The sequence below is a fragment of the Bufo bufo genome, unplaced genomic scaffold (genome assembly GCF_905171765.1).
Source record: "Bufo bufo unplaced genomic scaffold, aBufBuf1.1, whole genome shotgun sequence".
NCBI classification, from domain to species: domain Eukaryota; kingdom Metazoa; phylum Chordata; class Amphibia; order Anura; family Bufonidae; genus Bufo; species Bufo bufo.
In genome coordinates this window covers 1,121-15,386 of record NW_024400614.1, presented here as the reverse complement: position 1 = coordinate 15,386, position 14,266 = coordinate 1,121, and the positions used below count along the sequence as shown (strand labels likewise).

General features: G+C 51.1%; 1 long non-coding RNA gene across 1 annotated transcript; it reads right to left on the bottom strand.

The window, feature by feature from the left end:
- Nucleotides 1-8,237: 8,237 nt before the first annotated feature.
- On the bottom strand, nt 8,238-12,290 carry LOC120984415. The gene is made up of 2 exons (XR_005775261.1): nt 12,136-12,290; nt 8,238-8,443 (listed from the first exon to the last, which is right to left on the bottom strand). It is a non-coding gene; the product is annotated as an uncharacterized LOC120984415 (long non-coding RNA).
- Between the last annotated feature and the right edge of the window lie 1,976 nt (nt 12,291-14,266).

Here is a 14,266-nt window from a genome sequence, read left to right as displayed (position 1 = left end):
AGTGCAGCCATGTGCTCCCCAGAAGTGTCAGATACATGTCCTCATATACAGTGCAGCCATGTGCCCCCCAGAAGTGTCAGATACATGTCCTCATATACAGTGCAGCCATGTGCTCCCCAGTAGTGTCAGATACATGTCCCCATATACAGTGCAGCCATGTGCTCCCCAGAAGTGTCAGATACATGTCCTCATATACAGTGCAGCCATGTGCTCCCCAGAAGTGTCAGATACATGTCCCATATACAGTGCAGCCATGTGCTCCCCAGAAGTGTCAGATACATGTCCTCATATACAGTGCAGCCATGTGCTCCCCAGAAGTGTCAGATACATGTCCTCATATACAGTGCAGCCATGTGCTCCCCAGTAGTGTCAGATACATGTCCTCATATACAGTGCAGCCATGTGCTCCCCAGAAGTGTCAGATACATGTCCTCATATACAGTGCAGCCATGTGCTCCCCAGAAGTGTCAGATACATGTCCCATATACAGTGCAGCCATGTGCTCCCCAGAAGTGTCAGATACATGTCCTCATATACAGTGCAGCCATGTGCTCCCCAGAAGTGTCAGATACATGTCCCCATATACAGTGCAGCCATGTGCTCCCCAGTAGTGTCAGATACATGTCCTCATATACAGTGCAGCCATGTGCTCCCCAGAAGTGTCAGATACATGTCCCCATACACAGTGCAGCCATGTGCCCCCCAGTAGTGTCAGATACATGTCCCCATATACAGTGCAGCCATGTGCCCCCAGAAGTGTCAGATACATGTCCTCATATACAGTGCAGCCATGTGCCCCCCAGTAGTGTCAGATACATGTCCTCATATACAGTGCAGCCATGTGCCCCCCAGTAGTGTCAGATACATGTCCTCATATACAGTGCAGCCATGTGCTCCCCAGAAGTATCAGATACATGTCCCCATACACAGTGCAGCCATGTGCCCCCCAGTAGTGTCAGATACATGTCCCCATATACAGTGCAGCCATGTGCCCCCAGAAGTGTCAGATACATGTCCTCATATACAGTGCAGCCATGTGCCCCCCAGTAGTGTCAGATACATGTTCTCATATACAGTGCAGCCATGTGCCCCCAGAAGTGTCAGATACATGTCCTCATATACAGTGCAGCCATGTGCTCCCCAGAAGTGTCAGATACATGTCCTCATATACAGTGCAGCCATGTGCTCCCCAGAAGTGTCAGATACATGTCCTCATATACAGTGCAGCCATGTGCTCCCCAGAAGTGTCAGATACATGTCCCCATATACAGTGCAGCCATGTGCCCCCAGAAGTGTCAGATACATGTCCTCATATACAGTGCAGCCATGTGCTCCCCAGAAGTATCAGATACATGTCCTCATATACAGTGCAGCCATGTGCCCCCCAGTAGTGTCAGATACATGTCCTCATATACAGTGCAGCCATGTGCTCCCCAGAAGTGTCAGATACATGTCCTCATATACAGTGCAGCCATGTGCCCCCCAGTAGTGTCAGATACATGTCCCATATACAGTGCAGCCATGTGCCCCCAGTAGTGTCAGATACATGTCCTCATATACAGTGCAGCCATGTGCTCCCCAGTAGTGTCAGATACATGTCCTCATATACAGTGCAGCCATGTGCTCCCCAGAAGTATCAGATACATGTCCTCATATACAGTGCAGCCATGTGCCCCCCAGTAGTGTCAGATACATGTCCTCATATACAGTGCAGCCATGTGCTCCCCAGAAGTGTCAGATACATGTCCTCATATACAGTGCAGCCATGTGCCCCCCAGTAGTGTCAGATACATGTCCCATATACAGTGCAGCCATGTGCCCCCAGTAGTGTCAGATACATGTCCTCATATACAGTGCAGCCATGTGCTCCCCAGTAGTGTCAGATACATGTCCCATATACAGTGCAGCCATGTGCCCCCAGAAGTGTCAGATACATGTCCTCATATACAGTGCAGCCATGTGCCCCCCAGTAGTGTCAGATACATGTCCTCATATACAGTGCAGCCATGTGCCCCCAGTAGTGTCAGATACATGTCCTCATATACAGTGCAGCCATGTGCCCCCAGTAGTGTCAGATACATGTCCCCATATACAGTGCAGCCATGTGCTCCCCAGAAGTGTCAGATACATGTCCTCATATACAGTGCAGCCATGTGCTCCCCAGTAGTGTCAGATACATGTCCTCATATACAGTGCAGCCATGTGCTCCCCAGAAGTGTCAGATACATGTCCCCATATACAGTGCAGCCATGTGCCCCCCAGTAGTGTCAGATACATGTCCTCATATACAGTGCAGCCATGTGCTCCCCAGAAGTGTCAGATACATGTCCTCATATACAGTGCAGCCATGTGCCCCCCAGTAGTGTCAGATACATGTCCTCATATACAGTGCAGCCATGTGCTCCCCAGAAGTGTCAGATACATGTCCTCATATACAGTGCAGCCATGTGCCCCCCAGTAGTGTCAGATACATGTCCCCATATACAGTGCAGCCATGTGCTCCCCAGTAGTGTCAGATACATGTCCTCATATACAGTGCAGCCATGTGCTCCCCAGAAGTGTCAGATACATGTCCCCATATACAGTGCAGCCATGTGCCCCCCAGAAGTGTCAGATACATGTCCCCATATACAGTGCAGCCATGTGCTCCCCAGAAGTGTCAGATACATGTCCCCATATACAGTGCAGCCATGTGCTCCCCAGAAGTGTCAGATACATGTCCCCATATACAGTGCAGCCATGTGCTCCCCAGAAGTGTCAGATACATGTCCCCATATACAGTGCAGCCATGTGCTCCCCAGAAGTGTCAGATACATGTCCTCATATACAGTGCAGCCATGTGCCTCCCAGTAGTGTCAGATACATGTCCCCATATACAGTGCAGCCATGTGCTCCCAGAAGTGTCAGATACATGTCCTCATATACAGTGCAGCCATGTGCTCCCCAGAAGTGTCAGATACATGTCCTCATATACAGTGCAGCCATGTGCCCCCCAGAAGTGTCAGATACATGTCCTCATATACAGTGCAGCCATGTGCCCCCAGAAGTGTCAGATACATGTCCTCATATACAGTGCAGCCATGTGCCCCCCAGAAGTATCAGATACATGTCCTCATATACAGTGCAGCCATGTGCCCCCCAGAAGTATCAGATACATGTCCTCATATACAGTGCAGCCATGTGCCCCCCAGAAGTATCAGATACATGTCCTCATATACAGTGCAGCCATGTGCCCCCCAGTAGTGTCAGATACATGTCCTCATATACAGTGCAGCCATGTGCCCCCAGAAGTGTCAGATACATGTCCTCATATACAGTGCAGCCATGTGCCCCCCAGAAGTGTCAGATACATGTCCCCATATACAGTGCAGCCATGTGCCCCCCAGAAGTATCAGATACATGTCCTCATATACAGTGCAGCCATGTGCCCCCCAGAAGTGTCAGATACATGTCCCCATATACAGTGCAGTCATGTGCTCCCCAGAAGTGTCAGATACATGTCCTCATATACAGTGCAGCCATGTGCCCCCCAGTAGTGTCAGATACATGTCCCCATATACAGTGCAGCCATGTGCTCCCCAGAAGTGTCAGATACATGTCCTCATATACAGTGCAGCCATGTGCCCCCCAGAAGTGTCAGATACATGTCCCCATATACAGTGCAGCCATGTGCCCCCCAGAAGTATCAGATACATGTCCTCATATACAGTGCAGCCATGTGCCCCCCAGAAGTGTCAGATACATGTCCCCATATACAGTGCAGTCATGTGCTCCCCAGAAGTGTCAGATACATGTCCTCATATACAGTGCAGCCATGTGCTCCCCAGTAGTGTCAGATACATGTCCTCATATACAGTGCAGCCATGTGCCCCCCAGAAGTGTCAGATACATGTCCTCATATACAGTGCAGCCATGTGCTCCCCAGTAGTGTCAGATACATGTCCTCATATACAGTGCAGCCATGTGCTCCCCAGTAGTGTCAGATACATGTCCCCATATACAGTGCAGCCATGTGCTCCCAGAAGTGTCAGATACATGTCCTCATATACAGTGCAGCCATGTGCCCCCCAGTAGTGTCAGATACATGTCCTCATATACAGTGCAGCCATGTGCTCCCCAGAAGTGTCAGATACATGTCCTCATATACAGTGCAGCCATGTGCCCCCAGTAGTGTCAGATACATGTCCCCATATACAATGCAGCCATGTGCTCCCCAGTAGTGTCAGATACATGTCCCCATATACAGTGCAGCCATGTGCTCCCCAGAAGTGTCAGATACATGTCCCCATATACAGTGCAGCCATGTGCTCCCCAGAAGTGTCAGATACATGTCCTCATATACAGTGCAGCCATGTGCTCCCCAGAAGTGTCAGATACATGTCCTCATATACAGTGCAGCCATGTGCTCCCCAGTAGTGTCAGATACATGTCCCCATATACAGTGCAGCCATGTGCCCCCAGAAGTGTCAGATACATGTCCTCATATACAGTGCAGCCATGTGCCCCCAGAAGTATCAGATACATGTCCTCATATACAGTGCAGCCATGTGCCCCCAGAAGTGTCAGATACATGTCCTCATATACAGTGCAGCCATGTGCTCCCCAGAAGTGTCAGATACATGTCCCCATATACAGTGCAGCCATGTGCCCCCAGAAGTGTCAGATACATGTCCTCATATACAGTGCAGCCATGTGCCCCCAGTAGTGTCAGATACATGTCCTCATATACAGTGCAGCCATGTGCCCCCAGAAGTGTCAGATACATGTCCTCATATACAGTGCAGCCATGTGCTCCCCAGAAGTGTCAGATACATGTCCTCATATATAGTGCAGCCATGTGCTCCCCAGAAGTGTCAGATACATGTCCCCATATACAGTGCAGCCATGTGCCCCCAGTAGTGTCAGATACATGTCCTCATATACAGTGCAGCCATGTGCTCCCCAGTAGTGTCAGATACATGTCCCCATATACAGTGCAGCCATGTGCCCCCCAGAAGTGTCAGATACATGTCCTCATATACAGTGCAGCCATGTGCTCCCCAGAAGTGTCAGATACATGTCCTCATATACAGTGCAGCCATGTGCCCCCCAGAAGTGTCAGATACATGTCCCCATATACAGTGCAGCCATGTGCTCCCCAGAAGTGTCAGATACATGTCCTCATATACAGTGCAGCCATGTGCTCCCCAGAAGTGTCAGATACATGTCCTCATATACAGTGCAGCCATGTGCTCCCCAGTAGTGTCAGATACATGTCCCCATATACAGTGCAGCCATGTGCTCCCCAGAAGTGTCAGATACATGTCCTCATATACAGTGCAGCCATGTGCCCCCAGAAGTGTCAGATACATGTCCTCATATACAGTGCAGCCATGTGCCCCCAGAAGTGTCAGATACATGTCCCCATATACAGTGCAGCCATGTGCCCCCAGAAGTGTCAGATACATGTCCTCATATACAGTGCAGCCATGTGCCCCCAGAAGTGTCAGATACATGTCCTCATATACAGTGCAGCCATGTGCTCCCCAGAAGTGTCAGATACATGTCCTCATATACAGTGCAGCCATGTGCCCCCAGTAGTGTCAGATACATGTCCTCATATACAGTGCAGCCATGTGCTCCCCAGTAGTGTCAGATACATGTCCCCATATACAGTGCAGCCATGTGCTCCCCAGAAGTGTCAGATACATGTCCTCATATACAGTGCAGTCATGTGCCCCCAGAAGTGTCAGATACATGTCCTCATATACAGTGCAGCCATGTGCTCCCCAGAAGTGTCAGATACATGTCCTCATATACAGTGCAGTCATGTGCCCCCAGAAGTGTCAGATACATGTCCTCATATACAGTGCAGCCATGTGCTCCCCAGTAGTGTCAGATACATGTCCCCATATACAGTGCAGCCATGTGCTCCCCAGAAGTGTCAGATACATGTCCCCATATACAGTGCAGCCATGTGCCCCCCAGAAGTGTCAGATACATGTCCTCATATACAGTGCAGCCATGTGCCCCCCAGTAGTGTCAGATACATGTCCCCATATACAGTGCAGCCATGTGCTCCCCAGTAGTGTCAGATACATGTCCCCATATACAGTGCAGCCATGTGCTCCCCAGTAGTGTCAGATACATGTCCCCATATACAGTGCAGCCATGTGCCCCCCAGAAGTGTCAGATACATGTCCCCATATACAGTGCAGCCATGTGCCCCCCAGAAGTGTCAGATACATGTCCCCATGTACAGTGCAGCCATGTGCTCCCCAGTAGTGTCAGATACATGTCCCCATATACAGTGCAGCCATGTGCTCCCCAGAAGTGTCAGATACATGTCCTCATATACAGTGCAGCCATGTGCCCCCAGAAGTGTCAGATACATGTCCTCATATACAGTGCAGCCATGTGCCCCCAGAAGTGTCAGATACATGTCCTCATATACAGTGCAGCCATGTGCTCCCCAGAAGTGTCAGATACATGTCCCCATATACAGTGCAGCCATGTGCCCCCCAGAAGTGTCAGATACATGTCCCATATACAGTGCAGCCATGTGCTCCCCAGAAGTGTCAGATACATGTCCCCATATACAGTGCAGCCATGTGCCCCCCAGTAGTGTCAGATACATGTCCTCATATACAGTGCAGCCATGTGCCCCCAGAAGTGTCAGATACATGTCCTCATATACAGTGCAGCCATGTGCCCCCAGAAGTGTCAGATACATGTCCCATATACAGTGCAGCCATGTGCTCCCCAGTAGTGTCAGATACATGTCCCCATATACAGTGCAGCCATGTGCCCCCAGAAGTGTCAGATACATGTCCCATATACAGTGCAGCCATGTGCCCCCAGAAGTGTCAGATACATGTCCCATATACAGTGCAGCCATGTGCTCCCCAGAAGTGTCAGATACATGTCCCCATATACAGTGCAGCCATGTGCTCCCCAGTAGTGTCAGATACATGTCCCCATATACAGTGCAGCCATGTGCTCCCCAGAAGTGTCAGATACATGTCCTCATATACAGTGCAGCCATGTGCTCCCCAGTAGTGTCAGATACATGTCCTCATATACAGTGCAGCCATGTGCTCCCCAGTAGTGTCAGATACATGTCCTCATATACAGTGCAGCCATGTGCTCCCCAGAAGTGTCAGATACATGTCCCATATACAGTGCAGCCATGTGCTCCCCAGAAGTGTCAGATACATGTCCCCATATACAGTGCAGCCATGTGCTCCCCAGAAGTGTCAGATACATGTCCTCATATACAGTGCAGCCATGTGCCCCCAGAAGTGTCAGATACATGTCCCATATACAGTGCAGCCATGTGCTCCCCAGAAGTGTCAGATACATGTCCCCATATACAGTGCAGCCATGTGCTCCCCAGTAGTGTCAGATACATGTCCCCATATACAGTGCAGCCATGTGCTCCCCAGAAGTGTCAGATACATGTCCCCATATACAGTGCAGCCAGTTGCCCCCACAGAAGTGTCAGATACCACCCCACTTTGGTTGTTTCTGAGATAAACCAGGTCCCCTATGTACAACACTGAGTGACACTGCCACCTGATGGCCGCACTGAATCCTGCAGCTTCCCTAGTACTGGGGGGTCTCCAGGTGATGGGACCTGGTAGGGTGGAGAGAGGGTCTCCTGGGACCACAGGGTTGGACTAATAACCAGCAGGAGTCCCTGTCTGCATCCATATCGAGTCTGGTACTTGTAGTGCACACGGCCCAAGCATGTTCTGCACTGATGAGGGTCAATACCCTGACTCTGTGTTTTGGCCTCTAGCCATGTCTCACGGGTCTGGGAATGACTTACAGGGGGTCACCTATAGGTGGCGCTGGAGAGAAGGGTTGATTTGCATACTGTTCCCATGATGCTTTGCATGTTGGGCCTCCTCCTGGGGATCTCCACAATAAGAAGCGATGCGCCCAGATCTGGGACACATCCCGCCACCCTCAGAGGCGTCAGGCAGCAGATACAGCATTTATTCAGCGTTTGTACATATAATACAGCTCATTATCACACATCCTGTACATTATACACCGTCTGGGAATGCAGGTTGTCAGAACAATACACATTGTCCATATTAGACTGGTTTCTCTTAAAGGGCCAGTGGCTTGTTAAACCTCCCAGCCCATGACCATCCAGGGTCCACGTCCAGCCAGCCCTCCACGGTGGCACCATTCCTCAGGTGTATAGTGGGTGCGATGCTCTTCAGTGTGAGCCAGGTGAGATGTTCTGCAGTATTAGTGTTTAGTATGAGGAGCATTTCCCTGGTAATGCTGGGTGTGATGCTCTGCAATGCTGAGGATGATATATGATGCTCTGCGGAGAAGGTGCTCAGATACATGTGGCTGCATACATGGGATATTGGTGAGATGTGCTGCAGGAGTATCAGTCACGTGCTCGTCTCTGCAGTTCCTTTCTCTTTGATTTAATGAGATTTTCCTGAAAGTGGAAATCAAAGTCAAATCTGATCATTATAAGGGAAGGTAAGAGGGGACAGAGGAAGAGAAGGGGAGAGCAACAGAGGAACAGAGGAAAGGGAGGCAGGAAGAGGAGTAGAAAGGGATAGAGGAAGACTAGGTGATAGAGGAAGGGAGGCAGAGAAAGGAGAAGGAATAAAGGAAGGGTAGACAGGAAGAGGAGTAGGAGGGTATAGAAAAAGAGGAATAGAGGAAGGGGAGGCAAAAGGAGGAGTAGAAAGGGATAGAGGAAGAGGAGGGGACAGAGGAAGGGGAGGCAGGAAGAGGAGTAGGAGGGGATAGAGGAATGGGAGGCAGGAAGAGGAGAAAGGGGGATAGTGGAAGAGACGGGAGAAGGAATAGAGGAAGGGAGAGAAAGGAAGAAGGTAAGAAGCGGATAGAGGAAGAGGAGGGGACAGAGGTAGAGGAATAGAGGAAGGGGAGGCAGGAAGAGGAGTAGGAGGGGATAGAGGAAGAGGAGGGGACAGAAGAAGAGGAATAGAGGAAGGGGAGGCAGGAAGAGAAGTAGGAGGTGATAGAGGAAGAAGTGGGGACGGAGGAATTGGAGGGGAGAGGAAGACAAGGTGATAGAGGAAGAGGGGCAGAGAAAGGAGAAGCAATAAAGGAAGGGTAGATAGGAAGAGGAGTTGGAGGGGGTAGAGAAAGAGGAGGGGGAAGAGGAATAGAGGAAAAGGAGTAGGAGGTAGAGGGGATATAGGAATAGGAGATAGAGGAAGGGGAGACAGGAAGAGGAGAAAGAGGTGATAGAGGAAGGGGTGATAGAGGAAAAGGCGGGAGAAGAAATAGGAGGGGATAGAGGAAGGGGGTATAGAGGAAGAGGAGAGAGAAGGAATAGAGGAAGAGGAGACAGGAAGAGAAGAAGGAGGGGATAGAGAAAGAAGAAGGAATAGGGGAAAGGGAGAGGAAGACAAGGGAATAGAGGAAGAGGAGGGAAAACATATAGAGGAAGTGGAAGAGGAGAAGGATGGTATAGAAGAAAGAGGAGGGAAAACAAATGGAGAAAGGGAGGGGGGGAAGAGGAGTAGGGGGATAGAGGAAGAGGAGGGAGAAGGACTAGAGGAATGGGGAGAGGAAGAAGTGGGTAGAGGAAAAGGAGGAAGAAATAGAGGAAGAGGAGAAGGAGGGAATACGGTAGATGAAGAGGAGGAAGGATTAGAAAAAGGGGGGATCGAGGAGAAGGAATAGAGGAAGGGGAGAAGGAGGGGATAGAGGAAGGGGAATTAAGGAAGAGTCGTCCCCCCCAGGACTCTATACACAAGCAGAGATGAGTCTGGTGCTCTGGTGGGGGATAGAGGAGTCTGGTGGGGGATAGAGGAAGTGAGGGGGAAGGAATAGAAGGAGGATAGATGCAGAGGAGAGAGAAAGGATAGAGGAAGGGAAGAGGAGGAGAAGGGGATAGAGAAAAAGAAGGGAGAAGAGAGGAAGGTTAATAATGGAGGAAGAAAGAATGGAAGAGGGGATAGAAGGAGAGGGGAGAAGGGAAGAAGACGGAGATGAAGAGGAGAAGAGGAAAAGAAAGCAGGGACAGAGGATGGGCAAAGGATAGAGGAAGAAGAGGAAGAGAAGAGGAAAGGAAGGGTGATAGAGGAATAGAAGGGAGAAGGAAGAGAGAAAAGGAGGATAGAGGAAAAAGGGGGATAGAAGAGGGGAAAGGAATAGAGGAAGGAAAGAAGAGGAGAGGAAGAGTGGAGGAGGAAAAGAAGGCAGAGGGGGTAGAAGGGGACAGGGAGGAAGAGTGGGAGGTAATAGAGGAGCGGAAGGGGAAAGTAGAAGGCAAAGTGGAAGATTATGCGAGAAGCTGAAGGGGAAAAGGAGGGTTATGAGAAGGGCAGAAGATAAAAAACGAGGAGGAGGGGAAAGGAAAGAGTAAGTGGAAGGAAAGTAAATAAAAGAGAAGAAGGAAAAGAAGAGTAAAAGGGAAAATGGAAAGGGGATAGAGAAAAATGAAAAAAGGAAGGGTAAGTGAATAGTAGAAAGGGCAGGGCAACAGTAGAATATGAGGGGAAGAGGAAATAAGGGGATAAAGGGAAAAGGATGTGGAAGAAAAGGGGAGGATAAAGAAGAATGGCCGGAGATGAGGGGAGAAGAAAGTGGATGGAGGGAGAGGAGATGGAGGGGAAGTGGAGAAAATGGAAGGGGAAAGAGTGGGAGCAGAAGAGGAGAAAGGAAAGGGAAAGGAAGATGTTGGAAAGACATGGGAAAGTAGAGGAGAAGAAGGAAGATGTTGAGGGAATGGGAAGAGGAGAAGAAGAAAGTGGAAGAGGAGGGAAGGAAGGAGGAGGAGAATAGAGGGAAGAGGAAGAACAGGAGAAAGGAGGAAAGAAGAAATGGAGAGAGGAAGTGGAGAGGAAGAGGAGAAGAAAAAGGATGGGAAGGGAAATCAATTGCAGAAGAAAGGGAAAGCAAAAGCAAAAACAGAGGGAACGGTAGAGAAAGAAGAATAGTTATGGGTGCAGGAGGAAGAAGTGAGAAGGATTAGTGGTGAAGTGTGATAGGGAAAAAGATCAGAGGAGGAATGGGAAGATGAGGGGAAAAGACAAAGGAAAAAGCAGGAGAAGAGAGAAAAGAGGAAGAAAATAAGGAGGAGAAAGAGCAACGCACTCACAAAGTAACCCCGCCCTCAGATAGAAATAGTGCCCTAGGGTTATGGCTCAGGCAGATACGTAGTTACAGGTGTGGTCTGATTACACACTGGGCCTTGCCACAAGAACACTCTCACAGACTACTTTTGGGTTGGTGAGAGATTGGTGACTGCTAGATGTTAGACCGGCGACCCGTACCCACCACCATCCTACTTTACCAGGTGGCTAATGCCAATGCTGTTCCAGAGGTCCACACCTGCCACGTTCCATCTCTTGTTGCAGGCCGTGGCCTGCGTTTGCTGGCTTAGCCTCTCCAGTCTACCCATAGGGTAACCACCTTAAAGTTCTAACACACACAATCCTAATCTCCACTAGCCAATGGCAGGTAACCCTGGAATACTTAAGGCATCTTCCTATGTGAGAAGGTGCCTGAGCAATAGGTTTGTCCAGCTAGCTAGTCCCTGCAACGGTGTGTGGTTAGGTTTTTTGCCTGTGGTTGCGTTTTTTATGTACTGACCTCTGCCTGATTCCTGACTTTGCTTCTCTAATGCCTGACCCGACCTATGTCTAATTACTGTATTGACCCATTGCTATCTGCTCTGACCTCGGACCACATAATTTCACAATTTCAACCTGCCCTAACCTTGACCTATCCCTGACTACGATTTTGTTCTCCTCTGGACTCCTCTATTCTCTTCTAGACTTCTCTGTTCTCTTCTAGACTCCTCTATCCCCAGACTCCTCTGTGCTCCTCTAGACCCCTCTGTCCCCATTCTCCAGACTCCTCTGTCCTGGTCCAGACCCCTCTAAGCCTCATCCTCCAGACTCTTCTGCTCTAGACCCCTCTATCCCCATCCTCCAGACTCCTCTGCTCTCTCCAGACTCCTCTGTCTTCCTCCAGTCTCCTAACACTGTCCAAGACTCTCATCTATCACCGCTGTGCGTACCATGGGCGCCATGGACTCAGGATGGAGTTGTGTCCTCACTAAGAGACCTATCCTACCAACCATCACGACTCATCTTCTGCTCACCCTGAAGGTCACCCTCATCAAAGATGGAGACAACCACTCACCAGGTACAAGGAGGAGCCCAACAACATGGCCTTCATTGTCACCTCCAGGTCCAATGGGAAAGTAAGCAGAAGATGATCAGTCTCCTTCTTTATCATCCCCACCACATGCTGCTCATCCGGAGACTTCACCTGAGAGACAGAGATGGGAAAAACGCCTGAAAAATGTCACCCTGCAGGAGGAGGGGCAGGCTCATAGCTCTCTTCTGTCTGTATCACCCTGCAGGAGGAGGGGCAGGCTCATGGCTCTCCTCTGTCTGTATCACCCTGCAGGAGGAGGGGCAGGCTCATAGCTCTCCTCTGTCTGTATCACCCTGCAGGAGGAGGGGCAGGCTCATAGCTCTCCTCTGTCTGTATCACCCTGCAGGAGGAGGGGCAGGCTCATAGCTCTCTTCTGTCTGTATCACCCTGCAGGGGGCGGGGCAAGCTCATAGCTCTCCTCTGTCTGTATCACCCTGCAGGAGGAGGGGCAGGCTCATAGCTCTCTTCTGTCTGTATCACCCTACAGGAGGAGGGGCAGGCTCATAGCTCTCTTCTGTATCACCCTGCAGGAGGAGGGGCAGGCTCATAGCTCTCTTCTGTATCACCCTGCAGGGGGAGGGGCGGGCTCATAGCTCTCCTCTGTCTGTATCACCCTGCAGGAGGAGGGGCAGGCTCATAGCTCTCTTCTGTCTGTATCACCCTGCAGGAGGAGGGGCAGGCTCATAGCTCTCCTCTGTCTATATCACCCTGCAGGAGGAGGGGCAGGCTCATAGCTCTCTTCTGTCTGTATCACCCTGCAGGAGGAGGGGCAGGCTCATAGCTCTCTTCTGTCTGTATCACCCTGCAGGAGGAGGGGCAGGCTCATAGCTCTCTTCTGTCTATATCACCCTGCAGGAGGAGGGGCAGGCTCATAGCTCTCTTCTGTCTGTATCACCCTGCAGGAGGAGGGGCAGGCTCATAGCTCTCCTCTGTCTGTATCACCCTGCAGGGGGAGGGGCAGGTTCATAGCTCTCTTCTGTCTGTATCACCCTGTAGGAGGAGGGGCAGGCTCATAGCTCTCCTCTGTCTGTATCACCCTGCAGGGGGAGGGGCAGGCTCATAGCTCTCCTCTGTCTGTATCACCCTGCAGGAGGAGGGGCAGGCTCATAGCTCTCTTCTGTCTGTATCACCCTGCAGGGGGAGGGGCAGGCTCATAGCTCTCCTCTGTCTGTATCACCCTGCAGGAGGAGGGGCAGGCTCATAGCTCTCTTCTGTCTGTATCACCCTGCAGGAGGAGGGGCAGGCTCATAGCTCTCTTCTGTCTGTATCACCCTGCAGGGGGAGGGGCAGGCTCATAGCTCTCTTCTGTCTGTATCACCCTGCAGTGGGAGGGGCAGGCTCATAGCTCTCTTCTGTCTGTATCACCCTGCAGGGGGAGGGGCAGGCTCATAGCTCTCTTCTGTCTGTATCACCCTGCAGGAGGAGGGGCAGGCTCAGAGCTCTCTTCTGTCTGTATCACCCTGCAGGAGGAGGGGCAGGCTCATAGCTCTCTTCTGTCTGTATCACCCTGCAGGAGGAGGGGCAGGCTCATAGCTCTCTTCTGTCTGTATCACCCTGCAGGAGGAGGGGCAGGCTCAGAGCTCTCTTCTGTCTGTATCACCCTGCAGGAGGAGGGGCAGGCTCAGAGCTCTCTTCTGTCTGTATCACCCTGCAGGAGGAGGGGCAGGCTCATAGCACTCTTCTGTCTGTATCACCCTGCAGGGGGAAGGGCAGGCTCATAGCTCTCTTCTGTCTGTATCACCCTGCAGGAGGAGGGGCAGGCTCATAGCTCTCCTCTGTCTGTATCACCCTGCAGGAGGAGGGGCAGGCTCATAGCTCTCTTCTGTCTGTATCACCCTGCAGGAAGAGGGGCAGGCTCATAGCTCTCTTCTGTCTGTATCACCCTGCAGGGGGAGGGGCAGGCTCATAGCTCTCCTCTGTATGTATCACCCTGCAGGAGGAGGGGCGGGCTCATAGCTCTCTTCTGTCTGTATCACCCTGCAGGAGGAGGGGCAGGCTCAGAGCTCTCTTCTGTCTGTATCACCCTGCAGGGGGAGGGGCAGGCTCAGAGCTCTCTTCTGTCTGTATCACCCTGCAGGAGGAGGGGCAGGCTCATAGCTCTCTTCTGTCTGTA